Here is a 7402-nt window from a genome sequence, read left to right on the forward strand (position 1 = left end):
CTGTTCTTAACTGCCTCTCTGGTAGACAGATGTGTGCTACAGGGCTTACAGTCAGAAAAGGGAGAATGGGTTCCTCATTCACTCTGCTTCAGAAAAAGGGTTCAAGGAGTCCCCAACTCCCAACAGCTGTGTTGTCCTGGGGAGTCCTGGCAGAATGTGTCTAAGGAGCTATTCGCCAGGTCTCTACCATATCTATAAGTAGGCAAAGCTCCCCAGATCCTTTATACAATGGCCAGGTCAGTGGGAAGGGGGTCTTCTGCCTTGATCCAGAGGATCTTTACAGGGTGGGTTTTTGCGTCCTCCACTCTGCCTTAGCCTTGAAATCAAGGCTGGTAGACCAAGCCAACCCAACAGGGCTGCTTATTGTTCTGGGGCTCCATTCAAGAGGACCAGTAGAGAGCCAGGATGAGTATCCCTGACCTTTAGCTTTCCTGATGCCAGGGCAGGACCTCTGCTTCTATGTATTACAGGACCTTGCATTTGTGGACCCAAGGCATAGGGAAGGGGGTTCCTGAAGCCAGTATTGGGGCCTGGTATTGCTTATTGCTAATGACAGACTACGGGCACGCAGTCATTCATTCAGTATACAGAAGGTGTCATCCAGCCATAGATGTAGAGAGCATGGACTCTGGAGCCAGCCAGGCTGTTTAAAGTTGGGCAAGTCACCTTGCCTCTCTGGTCCTCAGTGTCCTGATCTACAAAATGGGCAAAATAATGGCACTTACATCTTAAGGCTTTTGTGTAGAGGAAACACATTGATACACATGGAAAGTGCACAGAACAGTGCCTGGCACATAGTAAGCTCTCAACAAGCGATAGCCTTTCGTATTGTTTTGTTTTAACTGTTATTATGTTGGCTAAGTAGGTGGGAAGAGAAGGAGGCACAATAAGAGACATCTGGGTTACTACTATGGTTTCAGGACTTTTACTCTCCAAAACCCATGTTGAAATATAATCCCCAGTGTGGCAGCATTGAGAGGTGGGGCCTTTAAGAGATGATTGTGTCATGAGGGCTCTGCCCTCATGAGTGGACTAATCCATTCATGGTTTAATGGATTAATGGGTTATCACAGGAGTGGAACTGGTGGCTTTATAAGAAAAGGAAGAGAGACCTGAGTGAGCATGCTCAGCCCCCTCGACATGTGATGTCCTTTGCCACCTCAGTACTCTGCAGAATCCCCACTGGCAAGAAGTCCCTGACCAGATGCAGCCCCTCAACCTTGGACGTTTCAGCCTCCACAACTGTAAGAAATAAATTCCTTTTCCTTATAAATTACCCAGTTTGGGGTATTCTGTTATAAACAACAGAAAACGGGCTAAGAGAGTTAGAGATGCTTCCTGAATCACAACAGAAAGTTCTGTACATCTTTTATCCCTATACCCTCTGAGGAGCTTATTCTGCTCTAGACGGACAGAGGTGATATCCCACTCATCTCCTGGTCAGCTCACAGTGCCTGGATGCATGTCATGTTCTGGGTACCAGTAGCCTCTCTGAGAGACATTAACAGGCTGGATTTGCTTCAGGAGCCAGTGATCAGGATGTTAAAGGGAAGTTAGAATTTTCTTTTCTTTTCTTTTTTTTCTTTTTTTTTTTTTGAGATAGAGTCTCGCTCTGTCACCCAGGCTGGACTGCAGTGGTGTGATCTTGGCTCACTGCAACCTCTGCCACCCAGGTTCAAGCGATTTTCCTGCCTCAGCCTCCCGAGTAACTGGGACTACAGGCATGCACCACCACGTCCAGTTAATTTTTGTGTTTTTAGTAGAGATGTGGTTTCATCATGTTGGCCAGGCTGGTCTTGAACTCCTGACCTCTAGCAATCTGCCCGCCTTGGCCTCCCAAAGTGCTAGGATTACAGGTGTGAGCCACTGCACCTGACCTATGGAAGTTGGAATTTTCATACAATGAATAATCTTGGTGAGTGTTTGGACCAGAGAAAAAGATGACTGTAAGGGGTAAAAAGGAAAGGAGTGATGAGGGAGACTCCTGGAGGGAGCTCCTGGGGGATTTGATCTGTGTTCTGTGGCCTCAACTTATGAAAATAAGGATAAAGGGGAAAAGCTGCAGGGTGATGGACTCTGGAACTTTCTTGTTTTAAAAGAGACAGAGTCTCACCCTGTCACCCAGGCTGGAGTGTAGTGGTATGATCATAGCTCACTGTAGACACAAACTTTCGGACTCAAGTAATCCTCCTGCCTTAGCCCCCCAAGTAGCTAGAACGATAGATACATGCCACCCCACCCAGCTAATTTTTTTAATTTTTATTTTTGTAGAGATGAGTCTTACTATGTTGCCCAGGCTGGTCTCTAACTGCTGGCCTCAAGTGATCCTCCCCGCCTTGGCCTTCCAAAGTGCTGGGATTAGAGGCATGAGCCACCATGCCTGCCTGGCTGGATTCGGGAACTTCCTAAGGGGCAGAACAACCTCAAGATGGAGGAGCTGCCTCTGTAGGAAGGGAGTTCCCATTCTTCAAGATATCCAGCCTAGTCTCCCTTTGAGGTCCTTTTCAACCTAGAGGCCCCATGACTCTCCTCCAGCATGAGGTTTGAGCCAGGATAATATGGAAAGTCTGGGTTCCAAAACTGCTAGAGAAAAGCAAAAAGAGGTTTGACAGGTCCTTTGGTAAGCCCCACATTTGAGACACACCTTTGAGGCTCTGCCACGTCCCACCCATGGCTGAACGGAATCATACACAGATTTTTCTGCCCACCTTTCCACACTCACCCTGTGATCCAGAGCTCAGAGAGTGAGACTGAGAGAGCTCATGCCGGGAGCTTTTAGTTGTCAAGAAAAGGAGTCATCGTGTCTTTAGAAACAGGATGAATGCGGAAAGCATACACACTGAAACGATTTCTAAGATTCTATATAGATCAAGGCCAGAGTCTAGCTGCTGAATTGGGGCCTAGCCTATCCTTTCCAGACAACACAATTCTAAAGTGCATTTCTCTCTTTTTTTTAAAATTTATTATTATTATTATACTTTAAGTTTTAGGGTACATGTGTAAAGTGCATTTCTCAACACACTCCTTCATCTCTTGAAAATGAAATGCTGCCAGCTGCGGTGGCTCACGCCTGTAATCCCAGCACTTTGGGAGGCTGAGGTGGGCAGATCACGAGGTCAGCAGTTCGAGACCAGTCTGACGAACACAGGGAAACCCCTTCTCTGCTAAAAATACAAAACAAAATTAGCCGGGTTTGGTGGCGGGCACCTGTAATTCCAGCTACTCAAGAGGCTGAGGCAAGAGAATCACTTGAACCCAGGAAGCAGAGGTTGCAGTGAGCTGAGATAGCGCCACTGTACTCAAGCCTGGGCAATAGAGCGAGACTCTGTCTCAAAGAAAAAAAAAAGAAAAGAAACAAGAAAAAGAAAATGAAATGTAATCCATGTCCTTGCAGGTTCTTCATCAGATCTGCATTGAGAGCTACATGAGAGGCTTTCCAAGCACAGCACAATAGAGCAGGGGCCTCCCTCAGTGTAATCTGCTTCAGCCCCCATGTTTAAAGAGGAAGGGACTGAGGCCCAGAAATGGGGAACAACTTGTCCGAGGTCACACAGGAAGGCAGTGGCAACATAAACCAGGCCTCGTGCCTTCGCATGGGCTCAGTGCCATTGCAGCATTGCAGGCAGTGTGACTTACCCTGCTGTGGCTTTTCAGTGGCCCCCTGGGGGCCACACCTGCCACCCTGTTCTCCCTGCTAAGAGGTCTTTTCCTTTGTACCAGGTACTTCTGTCAAGTCCAAATCAAGCAGAATGGGTTCCAACCAGCAGCAGGGTTTTCACTTGTAAGCAAACCACAGAAGGGATCAGCCACCAACCCAACAGATGAACAACTTGACTTGCTTTCCAATGGAGCCCAGCATTTGAAGCTGTGATAATTGTCAGTTTAAATGTTAGTAAGTGAATGCTTGTAATTTACAAGTGAAGCTGCTTCTCTTATCAAGGGTCCCATTTCCTGTGGGCTGTTTGGAAGTATAAACTGTTATCAGAGGATTTGTGCTTATTTGAGGCTTGGCTTGCCCATCTGGTCAGAGAGAGAAAGTCTGGAGAGTATGCTGAGTCTAATTCTGCTGTACCCCATGACGAGCCTATCCTGTTCAACATTCCACTTGCGGTCCATGAATCAAGCGCTATTCATGGGCACAGAACAGAATGAACCAACCTAAACCATTTCGCTTGCTTGACATTCTCTAAATCCCACTCCCCCCTTTAAACGCACAAGCTCAGGGCCTGTTTCAAAGGGCAAATATTGTGAAAATGAAGAAATTGTTACAGATTATACTTGGAAAGAGTTCAAATGTTGTTGAAATACCGTGATCTGTAGGTGGCATGTCTTCAAAGAGATTCATTTGAATAGATCAGGCTGAGGAACAGTCAATAGCAAAATAGTTATTTGTGTATCAAGTATGGACAAATTCTCACATACCAGGAGGCTGCGAGACAGCACTTTCACAAGCTGATTTTAGATTTTGGCCCAACAGGTCTAAAGGCAAAGGCTTTCTAGGCTAAAGGGATGATTAGAAAGATAATAGACAAAGTCAACTCCAGATGTACCAGTTGACCACCCCTCTGCCAACTGAAACCCTACTCTTGGGTTGATTTCACGGCTCAGGAGGGGAGCTCAAACTCAAACTTGTCAATTTTGTGACTCAATAACAGACCCACTTTGGGATGGGAGAAAAATGGAAGTATGAGCTAAAAAGGAGATTCTTTCAATTGCCTTTGCCCTTCTGTTTTCTAGGCTGTCTATGTCCTCCAACAGCTCAGAGGCTCAGAGTTGATGCGCTGGATTCTACTGCAAGTTGCGCCTTGATAAACATAGTTACTATGTGAGCCAGCAAATTCCATTTCTAGATATATACCCAAGAGAAATAAAAACTCATGTTCACAGGAATACTTGTACACAAATGATCATAGCAGCATCATTCATAATAGCCAAAGTGGGAGCAAACCAAATGTCCATCAAGCAATGGATGGATAAACAAAATGTGATCCAGTCATACAATGGAATATTATTCAGCCATTAAAAGAAATGAAATACTGATCTGTGCTCAAACATGGATGGACCTTGAAAACATTAGGCTAAATGGAAAATGCCAGACACAGAAGATAGGACACATAATCAGACACATGTTGTATGATTCCATTTATATGAAATGTACAGAATGGGCAAATCCACAGAGACAGAAAGCAGATGAATGGTTGCCAGGGGCTGGGGGGAGAGGGATGAAGAATGACTCCTTAATGGGTGCAGGGTTTCTTGTAGGGTGAAGAAAATATTCTAAAATTGATTTTATAATGGTGATTGCCCAACTCTGTGAATGTACTAGAAACCACAGGTAGTACATTTTAAAATGGTTAAGTGGTAAATGTCTTTTTTAAACATTTTATTATCACTATATATATCATAAAAGTTATTATTTTGACCATTATTAAGTATACAATTCATTGACATTAAGTACATTTACAATATTGTGCAACTGTCACCACCATCCATCTCCAGAACTTTCTCATCATCCTAAACTGCAACTCCATACCCATTAAATACTTGCTATTACTCCCTCCCTTCCCCCAGCCCCTGGAGATTTGTTTTGTTTTGTTTTGTTTTGAGATGGCATCTCAGTCTGTCACCCAGGTTGGAGTGCAGCAGTGCAATCTCAGCTCACTGCAAACTCTGCCTCCAGGGTTCAAGCAATTCTCCTGCCTCAGCCTCCCGAGTAGCTGGGATTACAGGTATGCGCCATCACACCCAGCTAACTTTTGTATTTTTAGTAGAGATGGGGTTTTGCCATGTTGGCCAGGCTGGTCTCGAACTCCTGACCTCAGGCAAGCTGCCCGCCTTGGCCTCCCCCAAAAAAAAAGTGCTGGGATTACAGGCGTGAGTCACCGCCCCCAGACCCCACTGGAGATTTCTAATCTATTTGCTCTCAATGATTTTGACTATTCTAGGTACTTTATATAAGTGGAATCAAACAATATTTGGCCTTTTGTGTCTGGTTTATTTCACTTAGCATAATGTTTTCAAAGTTCATTTGTCAGCCAAGTGTGGTGGGTCATGCCTGTAACCCCAGCACTTTAGGAGGCTGAAGCAAGTGGATCACTTGAGCTCAGGAGTTTGAGACCAGATTGGGCAATATGGCGAAACCTCATCTCTACAAAAACAAACAAATGGACAAAAAATTACCCGGGTATGATGGCATGCACCTGTAGTCCCACCTACTTGGGAGGCTGAGATGGGGGGATTGCTTCAACCTGGGACGTCAAGGCTACAGTGAGCAGAGATGGCAGCACTGTACTCCAGCATGGGTGACAGAGCAAGACCCTGTCTTTTTTTCTTTTTTTAAGAGGGAGTCTCACTCTGTTGCCAGGCTGAAGTGCAGTGGCATGATCTCGGCTCACTGCAACCTCCGCCTCCCGGGTTCAAGCGATTCTCCTGCCTCAGCCTCCCGAGTAGCTGTGACTACAAGTGCACACCACCACACCCAGCTAATTTTTGTATTTTTAGTAGAGATGGGGTTTCACCATGTTGGCCAGGATGCTCTCGATCTCTTGATTTCGAGAACTGCCCGCCTCAGCCTCCCACCGTGCTGGGATTACAGGCGTGAGCCACCACACCTGACTCCAAGACCCTGTCTTAAAAACAAAATAAAATAAAAACAAAAACAAAAAACAAAGTTCATTCATGTTGTAGAATGGATTAAAATGTTAAATTTTATATTATGTGAGTTTTATCTCAATTTTAAAATGATTGGCTGGGCACAATGGCTCACGCCTGTAATCACAGCACTTTGAGAGGCTGAGGTGGGCAGATTGCTTAAGCTCAGGAGTTCAAGGCCAGCCTGGGCAACATAGACCTCATCTCTACAACAACAACAAAATACAAAAATTAGCCAGGCATGGTGGTGCCACCGTACTCCAGCCTGGGTGACAGAGACCCAGTCTCAAAAAAAAAAAATATATATATATATATATACACACACACACACACACACACACACACACACATATATATATGCACATACACGTATATATACATATATATATATAGATATATATTGCATCCAGGCTGGGCTTATGCCTGTAATCCCAGAACTTTGAGAGGCCCAAGCAAGAGGATCACTTGAGCTCAGGAGTTCAACACCAGCCTGGGCAACGTAGCAAGACCCTACCTCTACAAAAAATTAGCTGGGCATGGTGACACACACCTGTAGTCCTAGCTACTCGGGAGACTGAGGGTGGAGGATTGCTTAAGCCTGGGAGGTAGAAGCTGCAGTGAGTAATGATGGCACCACTGCACTCCAGCCTTGGCAACAAAGCAAGACCTTGTCTCAAAAATACATATATATACTGCACCCTGATGTGAGGTTTCCCTGTGTGTTAGGAACAGATACCTCTTAAATAACCTT

At 45.2% G+C, this 7402-nt stretch overlaps 1 long non-coding RNA gene across 1 annotated transcript; it reads left to right on the top strand.

Annotated features, from left to right (window-relative positions):
• Positions 1 to 1162: 1162 nt before the first annotated feature.
• LOC134809338 (uncharacterized) lies at positions 1163 to 4890 on the top strand. Its single transcript, XR_010154803.1, has 3 exons — positions 1163 to 1244; positions 3721 to 3888; positions 4738 to 4890. It is a non-coding gene; the product is annotated as an uncharacterized LOC134809338 (long non-coding RNA).
• Positions 4891 to 7402: the final 2512 nt, after the last annotated feature.

This window comes from Pan troglodytes, chromosome X, assembly GCF_028858775.2.
Source record: "Pan troglodytes isolate AG18354 chromosome X, NHGRI_mPanTro3-v2.0_pri, whole genome shotgun sequence".
Lineage (NCBI taxonomy): Eukaryota > Metazoa > Chordata > Mammalia > Primates > Hominidae > Pan > Pan troglodytes.